The sequence below is a fragment of the Rosa rugosa genome, chromosome 5 (genome assembly GCF_958449725.1).
Source record: "Rosa rugosa chromosome 5, drRosRugo1.1, whole genome shotgun sequence".
Taxonomy (NCBI): Eukaryota; Viridiplantae; Streptophyta; class Magnoliopsida; order Rosales; family Rosaceae; genus Rosa; species Rosa rugosa.
In genome coordinates this window covers 28346860-28365749 of record NC_084824.1, presented here as the reverse complement: position 1 = coordinate 28365749, position 18890 = coordinate 28346860, and the positions used below count along the sequence as shown (strand labels likewise).

At 39.2% G+C, this 18890-nt stretch overlaps 1 long non-coding RNA gene across 7 annotated transcripts; it reads right to left on the bottom strand.

The window, feature by feature from the left end:
- Positions 1–39: 39 nt before the first annotated feature.
- LOC133708495 (uncharacterized) lies at positions 40–18071 on the bottom strand. 7 transcript variants are annotated; one of them, XR_009845855.1, is made up of 10 exons: positions 17728–18071; positions 17026–17100; positions 16840–16940; positions 15001–16478; positions 3605–3678; positions 2963–3048; positions 2317–2505; positions 1581–1693; positions 1226–1260; positions 40–381 (listed from the first exon to the last, which is right to left on the bottom strand). It is a non-coding gene; the product is annotated as an uncharacterized LOC133708495 (long non-coding RNA). The 7 variants fall into 7 exon arrangements; XR_009845856.1 differs by having other exon boundaries at positions 2270–2505; positions 3651–3678; XR_009845854.1 differs by having other exon boundaries at positions 3651–3678; positions 17728–18070.
- Positions 18072–18890: the final 819 nt, after the last annotated feature.

The window sequence follows — 18890 nt, the reverse complement described above, 5'->3', positions numbered from 1 at the left end:
TTACACACTTAATCAAAAGATATCGTAAAACAATATAAATCACCAAAATAATTCTTTCAATCATAGCTATCTCACAGCTGAAATTATATAATCAAAAGATAAGTGCCAAGTTATATTCCACTACCAAGTACAAACTGAAATTAACCAAACTACAGTCTTTCATAATTATAATGTCCTTCCATACTAGATAACTGAAAGGAAAAGTTGCCAAACGTAATATTGTTCAAAAGCATCCTTGACCACAATACTATTTATCATTTACTAGAGGGGCTTGGTGAGTACTGGAGCATGCTCAATTTCTTGATCCCTAGTTGAATGTGGATGAACTCCTTCTCCTATGGACTCCCTTCTAAATTCATGGCCACTGGTTGCATCTTGAACCTATCACATAATGCACAAGTATACAAATATCAAACCGGATTCACATGAAAAATGAAACATGCACAAATCAGATATTGTCACTACACGTAGTTTGAATTCAGAATCTGGGAATGTTTAAGAACTGCTACATGAATGTTATCCTCATTATATTTGTTACAGAACATGATGATTTTGGCTTACTCCATACTCACATAACATGCATTTGTAATTATGAAACGAAACACATAACAAATAATACAAAATCATTGAAGCGCACAAACACAGCTTCCCTTTCTTTCTTCAAAACTGGGAAAAAAAATTAACTTCCAGCAAGAGTTTCATATACTGTCATGCAATAAGCGAAATTGAAATGATATTAGACTCATACTTTTATCCTCTCAGCCATATCAAAAAGTTAAAGCTAACACAGTTTGTTCATAAACTCAAATCAACAACCAAAACTGCAGCCTAAGTCTTCAACCTATCTGAGCTAGCAATCTCAATATCTACACAGATCGTTTTATACACATTCAATATTTACATAATCATGTATATATACACACAAACATGTATCTAAACAAATTTGTCGAAGATAAAAATAATAACGATATAATCATGTCCATTTTTTCCCTTATCAATATCTATGTCAGCTGGAAAAACAGTAACACAAATAGCTAAGTATGAAAATATAAACCAACTATACTAACAATAAATATCTACATTAAATGAACAATGTCACATCAAGCAGAAATAAACAAAACTAACAACGTCACATCAAGCAGAAATAAACAAAAAAGTTAATGGCAAAGAGGCCCATGCAAGTTGTTTCTGGTAACTCAGTTCCTATAAAAATATTATGGCTCACCTCTTCCATATGCTGAGACACATCATGAACCACATCTGCATGACACAATCACATAGCTAGTCAGATGAATATAGCAAGCAAGTCTTTCAAACCAGTCCAATTCCATCACTTTCTTCATTCCAAACTAACAAAATTGAACTAACAAGGAAGATAATTAGATATGTTGCAGTACGAGTTTGTCACTAAAGGCAATTAGATATGAAATGAACTGCTCATCAATCTCATAATTCTAGACTTTTTGTTTTCGTTCAGCTTGTAGTAAACACAAATCTTTGGGCATCTCCGTAGACATTTCTGTGGGATCTTGAAAGCTCCTTATGGCAAAAAAAGAATTTGGGAGGTGACTAGTAGGTACCTTAGCAGGAATTAGTGTTCCAGAAGCACCCATCAGATCAATAATATATTCACTGCTGCAATCCTTACTCTTCAAACCAAACTCAAATCTATCACTCCTCTTCTATTCGAACACTGCATTTAAAAGATAAGAATTCATACTAAGTTTCGAATTCATAACAGCCTGCAATGATTGCTTACAAAAGATAAGAATTCATACTAAGATTGCCTATCCAAATTGATATGCAAAATGACATTTAACTTAGTTAAATTGCAGGCACACAAACAAAGTTGCATTATTAGGGAATTTTACACTTTAGTCCTCTCCAAGTCAACTGTTAAATTCATAATTATGCTCTAGATCCAATTCCTGGGTTCATCATCTAACTGCTTTTGTCCTAAATGTCTTAGCTCTTAAGGCAGCTATCTTCCTCGCTCTTGACAGCCAAGCTTAGCAAGTATGAGTTGCTGTAAGATCAGTTTGAAGGATCTTCCAAGTGATTACTCCTCAATATAAGAAAGTCAAATTGTGGATCACTTGTTCTACTATAGGTGACTGTCAATGAAAGCTTTTTTATAGTGGGATGTACCATTAAGAGAAACATATGAAAAAAGGAAAGTATTTATAAGATTGAGAGAATCAGCATAAAAAAGTTAAGCATACGAAACAGGTAAGAATAGAGAACCAATAATTAAATCATATACATATACCCTTATGCATATACTAAATGATCCGGTTGCTAGAAGGAAAAACAAACCCAAGATAGTGCTGCCACCCGCACATGGTCAAGGGTATATGTACATGATCCTGTTGGCTTTTATATATTCTCTCTTCTGCTTCTAACTTTTCTCTAATATTGAAATGCAGAATAGTTTGTTCACCCAAGAAAACCAACAGCAAAAAAACCACACTACTGCCACTCTCTGTTAAGCCCAAGATAGTGCAACTGGAGAATGAGACAGTTATATAGTAAGTGAATAGTTAATTCACTGACATGAATTCTTCAAAGCTTGTATCACAACCGATAAATCATAACTGAATTGAAAATTTACAGAGAAAAAAAAATACCCTATTCAAATCCTCCACACAAAAGAAATGAGAAATAGCTAAATCTTCCAACTATTTATGCATATTGTGAATGCTCTATCAATAACACTGCAATTTGACTGACAAAAATACCCGAAATGAAAATGAAAGTTAGTCAGAACCACATTTAAAAACCAAACTTTTTGGACGCCCCTGGCCTTTTTCTTCAAACATATCATATCTAACTGTTTTCTTTTTTAAAAAGATCTCAGATTTATACAATGGCTAATTCAAACAACAATAAAGCTAATTCAGTCAAGTTAAAAAGCAAAAGCTATTTTGACTATGACAGTATGACCACTGTTCAGAGTACTCACCTGGGCCAAAAGAATAACAACAGAGTGAAGCTATCCATGGAGGTCCAACAAATGAAAAGATGATTGAAGATCGAGTCGTGAGCTCACTGGGATAATGAGAGAAGAAAATCCAAGAAAGAAAGCAAATTAGAAGGACAGACTTGGTCTTCCCATACCATCATTCGTTTAAAGATGCAGGGGTCAGTCTTAGAATCAAAATCTTTATTTTTATTCTATTTGGACCTGGGATGATAATCTCATTCAATCATCACCATATTTTTCATATGATTTCCATTTCAAGAACATGCTGGATGTTGTATTTATTTTGAAAAAAAAAACCAAGAAAGAGATCAAATCTGTACAAACTGATCCCAAAGTCTTAAACCCAAAACAGTTTGAAACATCTAAACATAAAATCTATCAAATCTATCAGTTTCTACAGCATTTGAAACAACCATACTCTTTGTTTTAATACAATTAGAAACAGAAACAGAAACAGAAATTAATCACAAATTCAGAAATAAATTAATCACAAATTCAGAGATAGAAATTGAAAAAAGAAAGAACTCACAAAATTATCAAATTAAAGTTTCAAATTGTATGAAAGAAAACCAAAGAACAAATCAAATCCAAAACCCAATTCCAGCCAAAAAAAAAAACAACCTGTAAAATCTAACCAAAGTGAAAGCTTCAAACTTTGGAAGCTTACCGATTTCAATCCCTTTTTCAACCTTCCTCTGCAAAAACATACAAATAAAAAAACAGATCAATTGACAAACAAAAGCAAATTCTTTCTAAACATTGTTACCTCAGATCTGTTTTGAAATAACGAATCTTTGGATTTGAAATTCGCACACAAAACAACCCACTTTCTGAACAATCGATAGCTATCATTGAAATGAAAACCACAAATCCAATTCTCAGAAATACCTTGTCGCCGAGATCTCCTCTTTTCCTCTATTAGTCTATTCTGTTCGTCTTTCTTTTCTCTTCTATCTCCTCTTTTCCTCTATTATGACAGGATGAAGAGCAGCTAGCTATGTCTATTTTGAGCAATTTGTTAACGCAAATTGTAAACAAAATGCCATATATTAGAGGTAGAAGCATGAAGATGATACCTTGAAGAGATAGGTGAACTCGGGATCGTTGCAGCCGATTGGGGCTGCAGGTGGGTGAGGTGAAATGTATTAGATTAGGCTTTTGACATTGAGAGGAACGACTGGTTGGTAGATCTCCTGATAAACTCGATGGAGTTGACCTAAATCGGTTCATTTAGTCGTCGATTGTATTCTGCAGAATTTGGTAGATCTAGAGAGGAAAATAGCTCAAGGAGGAGATGGAAAGAGGAGGAGACGAGGAGGAGATCTGGGTAATCATCGGGGTATCAGATCGAGATGGAGTTACGGGCTCAAAGAACTGAAAGACGAAAGAGGGCGGAGCAGAGTTAATTAGGATAACGCGACGGCAAGTTTTTTGCAGTCGCCAATTGTTAATACCTTGCGACGGCAAATTCTTGCCGAAGTAAATCGTAGGGGTTGGCGACCACAAGTGGCGACGGAAATTAATACGGTTGCATAACTTTTACACAATTGCGACGGTCAAGTTTTGCCGTCGCAAAAAAGTAGGCTTTGGCGACGGCAATTGCACGCCGACGCAAATTGGTGAAGCTAATTGAATTCTTTTTTGTAGTGAATATCGAGTGATCATTATCAAAGCTGAGGTGTACGTTCGATGGCGTGGACGTGGAAGGGTGCTCTTAGTTTTAAGTCTTCCGCTGGGTAGTGAGTTGTGGTGGGTGCGTTTACTTATTGAATTATTATTCGGTTTAATTTGTAAACACTTGGTGATGTGATATTTGACTCTAGAGAACGAGTCGGTGTTGACATTGTGAGTTCAGTTTGTTTGTTGCTTAATTTTAATGAAAAATTTTCTACGTGTTTTCCTTGTGCTTGTTATGTTATCGCGTTTCGGATTTGAATTTTCTTTATTCAAAATTCGGGGTGTGACAAATGTAACTGAGGAAAATGATTTTAAAGATCCTCAAGATACGCAAGTCTCTCAAACTCGGTAAAATGGTTGAAAATAAAGACTGAAATTCTTTTGACCAACGAAACATAATAGATTTAAAACAGACAAAAGCGACATCTTCATAAAAGATTCCCACCCAACTGCATAGGTGAAGATCTTATCCTAAGATACAAGAAACGAGCTCTTAGGTGCAGCTAAGAACTACATTGATCTTTTATCACTTTTGTATTCAAAGAAAATATCTCAAAAACATTCTTTAAAAATATAAGAATCAATTTGTAACAAAATGGTCGTTGCACAATCCTCTTACGAAATCTAGAGTCGCTCGACCACTTAATACCTTTTAACGATCCAAACTTAGTTCTTAAAAGTTCTATACTGCTTCCACAGATCTAGGTTTTCTAATCCCCGGTTAGCTCTGATATCACTTTGTGACACCCCGAACCAGGTGAAGGTAAGATTTGGTATCCCACGCCCAATCCGAGGTGTCATCGATAGAAAAGTAAAATGAAATTAAAAACAATACCAAATACATTTTCAGAAATCGTCGAAAATAAAACATTTGAACTAACAAGACTCAAATAAAGAGAAATTACATCTCACTCTTCGAATCTAACTCGCTCTCGTCTTCTGTAATCTTTTATGAGTCCCGTAAACAGTACTAACGTCTCGCTTAGTTCTCTCGATAAACGTGTCGTACCTTGTAACGTACCTGAACAAGAATCTATAGGGGTGAGCTTTCGCTCAGTAGGCCCGAACCTCTTTAAGTTAATCTTAACTATGTTACACAAACAAGTTATCAACCAATGCTTTATAAACAATAATAAATGATGCATGTATGCCAAATGAACTTCACTTAAGTACCCATTAGTCCATATATCAAAAACAAGAGAGCCTACACGTCCCATACCGTGTATTTTACCAACCGGGGGTGGCCCTAGATGTTTCGAATATATGATCTAACAACCCATAAGAACTCAATCCACATATCCCTTTTGTTAGTCATCTTGTTTGCTCATGATCACCCGAAACCCGATGAGATCGTTTTATCAACACTCTTTTGTTGAAAGGGCATACTTTCCCTCAATGTGCACTTGTGGGCTGAACATAGATCATCAACGCCTCACGACGCCAAACTCAACTACACAAAAGAATTCATTTCTTTTTCATTTCGATCTCAAGTTTGATGTCTATGGCTTAGAGGTTGTGCCCCATTGCAGGAACAAGAAGCCTTAATTTATAGGCAAAAGGAAAGTGGAAAACTACAGGAACTTGAGTAAACTTACAATGATAAGGTGAAAACTATATCACTAAGAACGAGACTAGGTTTGCGTGTCATGTCCTCGCAGCAAGGCTTAAAACGTGGAATTATGTTTGTATCATGTACTTCCACTGCAACGATATGATCTTTACTGCAGTGATAAAGATCACCACAGTGATGTTAGTTTCAAAGCCATGTGAAGGGAAATATAGTGTGTGTTTGGGGAAGAGACTTAAGGTCTATGGGGTTAAGGTCCTTAGCAAAGCAAGAATGGACAGATTGATGATTCTCATAATCTGGTGTAGAATAGGATAACTACTGCTGGATAAAAGAAAGTATTGAAACTTGGGTTGTTGGAAAGACTTTTAGGTAGATGATTGTGTTTAAGCTTATGGGTTTGGATTTTCTCATCTTTGCATATCCATGTAATGATTTAGATTGTCGGGCCTGGATTTTGGTCCCAAGTCCAAAACCACCGAAAATCGAAAATCAAGAACGGGTCTCATGTACTTCCGTTACCTTCCACACCACACCCAATCTTGTAAGCCCCAAGAGCATGATTGTGGCTTGGGTCCACGTGCGTGGCATGACACTTAATAAGCCAGAATCGAAAGTGAATTGCAAGATCAAGAGTTCTTTCTAGCATAATGGGCTTTAAGCTATTAAAGCCCATAGTTTGTAGTTTTGCGCATTTATATTTGTATTTGGGCCTAGATCAACTATTGGGCATGAATATTGATTTTTTGGATATCAACATTAGCCCCCTTGATTATGTAGGCTATGCAATGACTATGAAATAGACTATATAATCAATAAGAAAGTAACCCAAGGTAAGCATGAAAACCAAGTGTATAGAAGCATGAAATTTGAAAGAATTAGTCGCATGAGAACTTGAAGTATTCGCATGATTTGCTTTACGGAAGAGTGCATGTGTTTACGAGGACAATGAAGAAAATAAGTAAGCATAAGATAATGAAAATGAGCTAAACAAAAGTAAAATTGATAATGAAACAAGTAAAATAAGAGTGAATTTGAAAGTAAAGCATGTCTGCGATTGAACGAAGTGTGAGAAAAATATGGTAAAAGTTAGTAGAATAGCTGCGCGCGAACAAAAGAAAATGAACAAATTTTTAACATAATGAAAAATGCATGAAGGATTGGACATAGTTTGTGGGAAATAAGTAAATGAGCAAATGAAGATAATCATGGGAATTACGAAGTAAGTTTCTTTTTAAAAAAGAAAAACATGAGTATTAGCAGATGAGTGAGTAATTTGGCAAGTGGAAAGAATAATAAACTAAAGAAGGGTAGAACCGTTTTTTAACTTTAAAGTTGATGACAACGTGCGTAATGATGCGATTATTTGCAAAACAATTGGCAAATGAAAAGAAAGTTGAAACAAAGTATATAAGTATATGAGTGAAATATGATACTTGGTCATAGTAAATGGTGTGGAAGATGAAAATAGAGAGCATGTAAAGTATTTAGTAGATAGCATGGGCATTTGCATTTGGCTTATGGATATGCTTGATAGTTTTCTTCGCATGATGTGTAAAAGATATATTTTCTTTGTCTGGCTTATACATGCTTGATTATGTGTTTGGCATGTGTAGAATGAGAGTTTGTTTTAGGTGTGTGCATTGAGCTTGTGGTAACTATGCCTAGGCATGTGTTAGGCGTGTGCATTGATAGTTTTAGCTTAAGGTTGCCTTAATTATTTAGCAGACCAAGGAAGAGTGCGTGGAATTTGAAATGTATATGCTTAAGAGAATAAGCTTGGCATGACTCTCACATGGGCTCCGATAGATGCACGACCTTGACAAAGAGGTGCTCGGCATTGTTAATTTGTATGTGCTTGGCATGAGCTTGAATAAGGCTCGGTGTGTCTCTTTTGGTCGTGAATCCGCTTGGCGTTGTGTTTAGCTCGGTGCGGGCCCGAAGTATGCATTGGCTTATTGCATTTATGATTTACCATATGCATTGGTAATATGCATGAATGATGATAAGAGTTCTCTTAAGTATATCACTATATTGAACGAGTAAAATAGAGTACTTTGTGGCCATGGGCTTGTGAAAGAATTCTGCTTGGCCCATTTTGTTTGGGCTACCTTGCTTATCAAAGCAACAAGACTAACAGGTAGAAAAAACTTGGCTCGAGTCTTTTGATACAAATGGTCTTTTCTAACATTGCTGCAGGATAAATGAAGAGGTAAGGCCAATTTCCCCCATTTTCTCACCAAATCATAGGTTCAAGACTAAGAGATATTCTGAGGGATATATGCTTTTCTAATTCAGTACCAAGGCTGATAAATCAAGGGAAATTCTTCTTCGTGGGCTGAGCTCCATGAGGTAAGATGAGTATTGCAGTGGCAATTTTTCTCTGGCTTTTGAATGGGTAGGCTTCAAATGTTTGAAAACTACAATTAGAGCTTGATATCTAGGATGGTTAGACTTGGTTTATGAACTCATGGTAAGTGAGGGCTTGAATTTTGAGTAATTGCTTGTTGCATCATAGAATTTTAAACAGATTGCTCACATTTATAACCTCCATTGGATTTTATTTTAGGATTGTATATAAATTTACATTCATAAAGCACGACTCAATTATGAGCATAACTGAGGCATGTAAATTTCAATTGGCGAGCAAGCAGTTTCAATGTAGGCATGAATCTTCATTGACTGCGGTGATCACCGCAACACTTGGCCATGAATTGGACCTTAATCGCAAAGCCCCCAGATACAAAATTGAGGAGGAATTGGAATACAAGATCAGACTATGCTTTGGTGTTGCAAGTCGATCCCTTGTTTGAGATTCATCGTATCAGTACAGCTCCTGGGTAGCCTATGTAAATACGCTTACTTGCATCTATCGATTGTATTGAATAAGTTCAGGGACTGCTTTTGTTAATTGCGCATATGGCATGACTCATGAGGTGGTCTCAATATCTCTCTATGAGCTAGTTTGTGACTAGTTGCTTGACTTCGTTCTACTCATGACTTGATTGCAAGAACCATGCTTTTGCAATAGAATGTAGTTAATTCCAACAGTGACTTGTAGACTTGTAACTCTACGAGTGCATAAATGAATGCCTTGAGTATGAAAAAGATTTTTGCTTGATGGTTAGCATATGAGCATAGATTCTTGCCTGACTAATTTACTGCGTGAACACTTGGTCCAAGAGCAATGACAATATCTGCAATTTTGCTGTGGGTGGTAGTTGACCACAAAACATAGGTCTAAGGTAATAGTTGTGGAAAGCTGCAGAAAAAGGATCTAGGATAGAGTTAAAACTCTTAAATTCTGGAGTTTGGATATGGATTTAGGAAAAGTTAAGTTTTTGAAGCTGGTTTTGATGATAAATACGAGTGTTCACTACCGCAGTAAACATGGTAAAAAGCCTTGGTTCAAGGAAAGGTTTAAATGTGAGTTTTGGGTTTGAGTTGATAGGGTTTGCTGTTGAAAAGTACTGTGTCTAAAGGATTGAATTTGTGGATCTCAACTTTTTGTTGCTTGAAGTTGTGATTTCTTCATGGTAGAGACACAAGTTACTGAAAATTGTGAATGCCATGCATGAACTAGACTGTTGGTAAGTGTATTTGCATGACTACAAGCATAAGACTCTAGTATAATAAAGGAATTTATGATTACTGTATAGAGGGTTTTGCATGCTGCAGGAGTAAAACTTTGGATATGGTACTAATTATTTTAGTTTGAGAAAGACTTGTAATAATGATCTTGGTTTGACATCAGGCCTGGTTAGGTATAGAGTTGAGTGTTGTGATGAATGTCAGGGTTTAGGTTCTGGAGTAGAATAGTTACTGCAGTGGAAGTTTTGGCTACGGCAAGAAACTTTCTATTGTGGTAGTGAAAGTGTGAAACATGACTAGGAGCTGCGGGGAGAAAGAATAATCCAGAATACAAATCATAGTATTAAGACTAGCATTGACTCTTTGGCTTGAAGAAATACTTGGAATGCAAATGTCATCTTGACATTAGGATCACATGGCCACGGTGGAAAATACTTGACCATGGCATGCCCATAATTCTGGCTAAAAACTTGAGGGAGATAATGGCTTGTTGACGGCATTTTGAAAGATATATGCTTGAACTACAATATAGGCTGGTCTCATGAATGAGTTAGTGACCACAACTTCAACTCAGACCCAAGTGTCATAGCATATCATTTGAGATACTGGTTGCTTTGTTTTGGGAGTGATGATGAAGACTGCCTCTTGCTTGGAATTGGCTTGATTGAGTATTGATTTCTTGCTGTAATGATTTTGGCTTGATTGAGTATTGCTTACTGCTTGATTGAATATTGCTTGTTGCTTGATTGAGTATATTTTTGGCATATCCTAATGGTCTTGGTTTAACTGAGTATTGTTTGCATGCTTTAGTCATTTCCTTCGGAATGTGTTTAGTGTTTCAAATCAGCATGGTTGAAGTAGTGAGTTTTGGGAAAGAGCACGAATGGCTTGGCTAGCTCTTTATCCTTAAGCTTGGATTTTTCTTTTTGACTTGGAGGCTTGAACGGAAACTTGTATTACAGTAAGTTAAGAAAAGTCCACTGCAGCTCACAATGTGCTTATGAGAGGTATCAGCTTGATTTGGTGGGTATGGATATACATGTGAAATGTTGGGTTAAAGTATGGTGTTGGAATTTGTGTGCTTGGCTAAAATTTTCGTTTTAAGCTTCTAAGACGATAAAGCTTAGCATGCTAGGGTAGGTCTGGTTTGCTGAGCATGTGCCTTTCTATTGTTGCAAGATTGACATTTTAGAGTCACGTATATGACTGTTGTGTAAAAGAGTGCTTGCATATTGTGTAAGAGGCGTGCTTGTACCTTTATTACTGTTAATGTATGTGACTGAAGGGTTTATATAACGTTAAAGAAAGGGAGAGAGAGAGAGAGAGTAATTGAAACACAAGAAGTATAGTGGTTCGTCTCCCACCTTAGCGGGAGACTACGTCCACTTGAAAGCTTAACTAGTGTGTTTGGGCCTTGCGGCCCAAAGGGATTACAAGAGATGTAATGGGATGTAGAGTAAGTGGGAAGGAGTCTCCTTTTATAGAGAAGGGAGGCTCCTTCCTTTACATTGTCTTCAATGTGGGATGCAAAATCCACTATTCTAGTGCATAAAGGCTCATTATGGAGGCAACTTAGCAAGGTCGGGAAGGTGGCTTTCCGGCTAGGTATTGGCCGCTTCCGACTACCGTGACGTAGCTTGGACATCGGGCTACGGGATGCATGTCGCGGTTGGGTCCCACCATGGCTTCTGGGCCCCCCCAAAGAGGGTGTTACACATGCTTGGTGACAAAGCAAATCCTCCATAATAGTGGAGGTATGTACAAGTCCCTGAAGTCCCCAAGTAAGAGGAGCTTATTGGTTGGGGAGTTATACACATGATGTCATCAAGCATAAGTAACGTCCGAGAGGCGCCTAGCCCCTACAAGTCCCTGAACTCTGTAAGCAAGAAGGGACTCGTTAACCTGCACAACAAAGACAAAAGCATGCATATGTAGAATGCTTGTTGTATTGGGCAACAAATGTGAGTTGCATTGATATGCGTTGGCATATACGAATGTACGAGGTGCATGATACATGTTGATGTATACATGTGCAAGGTTCGAAAAATCGCTAGGCGCTAGTCGGGCGGTGGGCTAGGGAGGAGCGCCCAGGCGTCTAGGCGGCGCCTAGGCGGTTTTATATTTTTTTAATTTTTATTTTATTTTTATAACTTTTATTTATGTAATTAAAAATATATAAATTTATAAAGACTCCAAGAGTAATAAACTAAAATTTATAAAGAGTAATAAACTAAATATTTATCCTACTCAACAAAAAAAAAACTAAATATTTATTTAATTAACTATTTATTTAATTAAATAGTTAAATCAATCAATTATCCAACAAAAAAAGAAGCAGTATTCAATTAATCAATTATACTTCTTGATGGCCTGCACGTGCCCATCTTATCCTCCTTCTCTCTGCCACAATTGTACTCTCTCTCCATAATTAACCACCCCCTCCCTTCTCTCTTTCTCTCCTCTGCGAAACCAGTAGCCACCATCTCTACCTTCACTCCCTTCTCTCTCTCTCTCCCCTTTGCGAAACCAGTAGCCAGTTAGCCACCATATCCACCTTCTCTCTTCATCCATTTTTTCATTAACAGAATGCATTAATCATTTACCAAGAATAGAGGCGTGGAGCTGCGGTGGCTGGAGGGGCTGGGGGGAGCTCCGGTGGACGTGTGGAGCAGAGGCACGATGGCTTGGTGGGGAGAGCGAATAAAGGTGCGGTCTATTTTTCCAGTTTTGGGGTCGAATGGGTTTTGGGTTTTGCTGCTGTCGAGTTTGGGTTTCGAGAGGGAAAAAAAAAAAAGAAAAGAAGAAGAAGCAGAAGGAGGAGGAAACCGCCCAGAGCGTCCAGGCGGACGATCAGGCTGCCTAAGCGGCCGCCCAAATCCTATCCGCCTAAAGCTTCCGATTTGCCATAACTCGCCTCGGTCTACTGCCGCCCAGCGCCTAGGCGGCCTGGGCGGCCGAGTTTTAGAACACTGTACATGTGAATGGCGTCGAGTACGATCGATTATGACGTATAAACTCAAGAACGTGTTTAGTTTTGTGAACATATCACGAATAAGCATATGAATTGCATATGATGCGCGTGGTGCTGGCAAGAGAACGAACGAGGTCGAGTTGACGAGGTTACTCTCGGTGTAAGTTGCATGAGTGCCATGAAGGCAAGCGTTTGTAACTCATGAACGATGGCTACGCGAACGCTTATGTTTGTTTGGTTTTTGCTCGTATTAATGGAACGCGAAAAGAATTCGATTTGTTGCAAACAACAAATGGTAGAAGAATTCAATGTTCCATTAACGTGTACTATTTCGAGGGGATATGAGTGTAAAGCTCGAGAATGCTGGGAAGGCGTGAGCATAAAACTCAGGGTTGCAGGGAAGGCGTGAGAGGGAAGCTCGAGGGTGCCGTGAAGGTGTGAGCGTGAAAGCTCGGAAATGCCGGGAAGGCGTGAGCGTGAAAGCTCGGGGATGTCGGGAAGGCGTGAGCGTGAAGCTCGGGGGAGCCGGGAAGGCGTGAGCTTGAAGCTCGGGGGAGCCAGGAAGTTGTGAGCGTGAAGCTCGGAGGTGCCGGGAAGGAGTGAGCGGGAAGCTCGGGGGTGCCGGGAAGGCGTGAGCGGGAAGCTCGGGGGTGCCGTAAAGGCGTGAGCGTCAGACCTCGTGAGCGGGAAGCTCGAGGGTGCCGGGAAGGAGTGAGCGGTGGAGCTCGGGGGTGCCGAGAAGGCGTGAGCGGGAAGCTCGGGGGTGTCGTAAAGGCGTGAGCGTCAAAGCTCGTGAGCGGGAAGCTCGAGGGTGCCGGGAAGGCGTGAGCGGTGGAGCTCAGATGTGATGACCTGAGGCATGAGCGTTAGAGCTCGTGAGCGGGAAGCTCGAGGGTGCCGCGGAGGCGTGAGTGTGAGAGCTCGGGAGCGGGAAGCTCGGGGATGCCATGAAGGCATGAGTGTAACCGTCGCTAATTATGCTGGGTTGTATGTACAAGTCCCCGAGTCCCTAGTGAATGAGGGTTTTCTTGCGGGGTTGACACCAAAGCGTAGCTTTGTGCCGTATAACGAGCATAATTAGTGCAAGTGCGTCGTCCATCTAGAATTTTGTCGGAGCGAACGCTTATGCCCTTTCGGGTGGGCCTCCTGCTAGGCCCTCCGAGGAGTCCCCAACTCCTGGCTATAGACCTCCGTATGGTCGGAAAATTGTTTGATGAGGGGAGCTGCGTATGAGCAGTAAGTGTTAGGTAGCGAACCTAATCTTTGATACCTAAGCGTCGGGGGTTAACCGCCGGATCAATGGCTGCCGTGGGATGTGTTAACCGGTCCCTTTACTCTTTCCCGGAGGAGAAAAGCTTGACTGCAATGCCGCGTAGCGGTCATTGTCATTATGAGGCGTTGCCTTACCGCATGGCGGTTGGTAGTGGACCACAGACTCGTGGAGTCTAGACCCGTTTAGGTTTATTTTTTCCGTAGGGAGATTTGACAAAGTATGGTGCCCGGAGGCTAGACAATGTGTTTACATATAGTGTACATGTAAATCTTGCTCAATTGTATGAAGAACAAATAAGCATAGCAAGTAATTTTATGCATATCTTATGGCCATGTAACATGCACAATAGATAGTGGCAAGTGTCATGGGTGTCCATATTAAATTTTGGGAGTAGCTCCCGGTGAATAGTATGAAGCATTGTGAACTTGGAACTTAATTAAAGCATGTTGGATGTGTTTGGGCAAGTTAGGTTGTGTTCGAGTAAGTTGGGTGTAGTTGAGCGGGTAGGTGCTGTGCGAGCATGCGGGGCGTGGCCCAAGCAAGTCGTGGCCATGCTCGATACCCAAGCGAGTCGTAATCCATGCAAGTCGTTATCCGAGCATGTTTAATTAAGTCATAAGTGTCACAAGCTTCTAGATGTGGCATAGTTTGTTTGAGTGTCACATGTTTATTTAATTTTACAATTAAATAGAAGCGTGGCATGTGTAGCATGTACTTGTAGCGAAGTTGCTAATAATATTTTTGTATTTTGTAAACATGCCTAAGGATCATGAAGACATGTAAATGCATATCAAGTGTGATGTATTGTATGCATGCTTAGAAGTAGTAAAAGCATGTAAAGGCATGGCAATAGCTCGAATTGCACGAGCGTGTATTGAGATATAGTTACTTATCTCATGCCGATTGAAGTGGGTTTGAGTTGAAATCAATGTAAGTACCCAAATCATGTTGGAGTTGTTCCAAGCATGACGCTCCATTGCTCCGGTGAAGTTCCCTAGTAGAAAGGTGATGATTTCGCTATTTGGAGAAGTGATCGGTGATTATGTCTCCTTAAAAAAAAATAGGTGATTAGTACACGAGTATGTAAAATCAACACTAGTATTTTGCATATGTATTTTGATAAAATTTTAAGCAAAATGTATATAAAAAATTGTAGTTGACAACAAATGACATATTTGATTGGGTCTCTGATGTGAATTTCAAAGTGGCCATGAAATGTTAAAGAGGCATGTTCAATAAGCCACTATGCATCTACTAGACGCAGGAGCATATACATAGAGTTACGTGTATCTAATCATTTTGCATAGGATAAACATTGGTCTAGAATGACTAAATTGGGTTTGGATCAATAGTCGTTGCCATTTTGAATGGCAAAATGTATAATCTGACCTGCAGTGAGAGATAGGACTCCGGAAGTATGCAAGACAGGGTATTCTAATTCCATCACGGTATATGCATACACCTGAGCTTTGAGATAGACCCATTAATTGAAGATGGGTATGATATATAATGCACATCAGTTCATTTGGACTTGGCCAAATATGCAAAGTTGACCTTTATAGCTAGTTCACATGTAAGCATGCTCTGTTAACCAAATTGAATCATGCATATTAATTATCACATGCAATTTTGGACTTATGACACAATAGTTATCAAGTGGTGGCATATATGCACAGTTCATACGTAAGCATAATTGGCAAAGGAATTAGACATGTGCCTTCATTTGATAATTAGCTCAATACTAGATGAGTATGTGTCTATAGCTGATAAAAGCGGTGCATGCAGCCAATATAGATACCCAACGTTAGGTGTAATCATGTATATCACAGCTAGCATGCATGAGCGGTCAGCTGAACATATACGTACATAGCATTAATTAGACATGTCGTCCTATCAAATATGGGGCATGAGTGTATATGATGAATATCACGTTTAGTTCTGACACGATTCTTGATCACTGAAGAAACAGGCCAAGAGTATAGAAAGCTTAGCTTATTGCCCAGTGTAGGATCCAGAGGTGTTGGAGTCTTTGGCCAGCGGAGCGGAACCTTGGGTGTGACAGGTGACCGGATGCGGGAGGATGTGCGGTCAGTTGGGTGTCCAAATAAAATTTGGATTGTGGATGCTTTGCGCAGGTAACCGCTGCAATTGCTGGTGAACTGTACAAGAGAATTTGAGGAGTTAATGAACTTCTGCCTAGCGCTGGTTCTTGGTGAGGCGCGCTAGCTGCTCGAGGATGAGATGAGTCTTGGATGACCGGCGATGAGCGGTGAGCCGTCCAGATGAGATTGGTGGACATGGCAAGCTTACACTTGCAGAGGGGAATTAATTTGGGGTTCCCAGTATAACTAGAGGTGCTGATTGCTGTCTGTTCCGATAGCATGACTTCTCTAAGGACTTTTGTTGCAGACTGAGCCTATATCAAGAACAACACAGTCAATGAAAGTATTCAAACCATAGCTAATTTTTGATGCAATTCATAAACGTTAAAGTTCAACTCAAGCAAAGTTCAATTCTGATTGTGTTCCTTGTCCACATTATCATGCAGACATATATAACTATGAACTGTAAATGCAAAAACTAGTTTTTTTTTCCATCTTCTAAACATGTTCAGAAGATAGGCATTACATATGTTTCTATACTCCTTGCCTCCCTAGTAATAATAGAAAAAGAGAAACTCTAGATTCACAGAGAGTTCTTGGTTACTATAAGCATGAAAAAAATTTGATTAGAAAATACATTTGCATTTGACAAAAAATAAAAAACATTAGTTGTACCTCAAATTCGAAGCTTCATGCTAAAGGAGAAGCCGAGTTTATCCTATTTAAGCAGCTTGCGTTCATGGCACAATGAATCCGATTGAGCATTTGAACTTGTCCTATTAATTAAGTCTCAAATGCATTAGTATATAACTGTTGTTCCAACAAATCATATGTATAAATTATGAAGGAATATAAACTTACCAAGCCAACGCAAACAAAACCAAGTGCAAATCCAAGTACTATGCACATGTAGAATGTTGAAACCCAGGTAGTTTTCTGAGATAAAAGACATGAATAAGTTGACAGCGACAAGTGTGTTCAAATGCGCATAAACCTCATTTGAACTTGTCCTAATAATTAAGTGTACTCATATGCGCATAAACCTCATTTGTTTCTTGTTCAGCCTAAATTTCCAGTACAAAGGAAACAGTAAGTTTTTGGCAAGAGTACACAAATCTCACAAATTATTCCCACCTCTATTGCTTTCTAAAGGCAGGAAACTGAAAGTCGTATTTTCACAACTACAAAGTCCAAGATTCCAATTATGCCTACTCCCTCATAATAAAGCTATGAATCAAGCTAATCTGACTTCCAATTTTCAGGAATCGGAGTTGAAAGGTTTTACTAGAACAATACATCAGTAACCAAGAACATTGATTCTCCAAGTACATAATAAACAACACTAAAGCATTTCCGCTAAACCCCATCAAACCAAGAACATGACAAACACCACTATTTCTACACAGAAGTATAGAACACAGCCTACACTACTTCAATTTTGATTAAAGTAAAATAAACACATAACAGGGGAAATTGAGAAACCAAGAACTGGGTTTCAGATTTCAGATTTTCAAACAGATCTAAGTTTTTAGAGAGAGAGAGAGAGAGCAGACAAGTCACTACCGGCCAGATTGGGTTCGAAGAGAGGGTCGGACCGGAATCAGATTCGAGGATAGATTGAGAGAAGATTGAGGTGTCGTCGGACCACTGTGCCCATGCCGTTGACCATCATCCGCGGAGGAGATTGGGGGAGAGTGAGTCTGAGAGTCGGAGAGAGAGGGATGGGATTCTGAGAGTTTGAGAGATTGCTATAGTCGACTTCGTTGTCGGGACTGGGTGGAGCGAGCGGGAAATAGCAGATGGAGGGAGCGGGAACAAGAACAAAGTTTCTGAACCCAAAAACCTAAAAACTTGCAAACATGTTTAATTTTGGCACCTATATCCACCCAAATGTCAAAAAATAAAACAAAAGACAATGTATAAAATGAAAATACACGACGGCACGTATTACCGTAGCTAAAATTAAAGAAATTTGGCGACTGAAAGAATATGCCGTAGCCATTGAGAGCATATTTATGCGACGGCGACGTCATGCCGTGGCAAATAATTTTTTTCTATGCGACGCCACATTTGCCGTAGCAAATTTTAGATCAATGGCGACGGCATTCTCACGCCGTTGCTAACTGGTTAAGCCAAATAAATTCTTTTTTGTAGTGATATCACTAAGAACGAGACTAGGTTTGCGTGTCATGTCCTTGCAGCAAGGCTTAAAACGTGGAATTATGTTTGTATCGTGTACTTCCACTGCAATGATGTGATCTTTACTGCAGTGATAAAGACCACCACAGTGATGTTAGTTTCAAAGCCATGTGAAGGGAAATATAGTGTGTGTTTGGGGAAGAGACTTAAGGTCTATGGGGTTAAGGTCCTTAGCAAAGCAAGAATGGACAGATTGATGATTCTCATAATCTGGTGTAGAATATGATAACTACTGCAGGATAAAAGAAAGTATTGAAACTTGGGTTGTTGGAAAGACTTTTGGGTAGATTATTGTGTTTAAGCTTATGGGTTTGGATTTTCTCATCTTTGCATATCCATGTAATGATTTAGATTGTCGGGCCTAGATTTTGGTCCCAAGTTCAAAACCACCGACAATCGAAAATCAAGAACGGGCCTCATGTATTTCCATTACCTTCCACACCACACCCAATCTTGTAAGCCCTAAGAGCATGATTGTGGCTTGGGTCCACGTGCGTGGCATGACACTTAATAAGGCAGAATCGAAA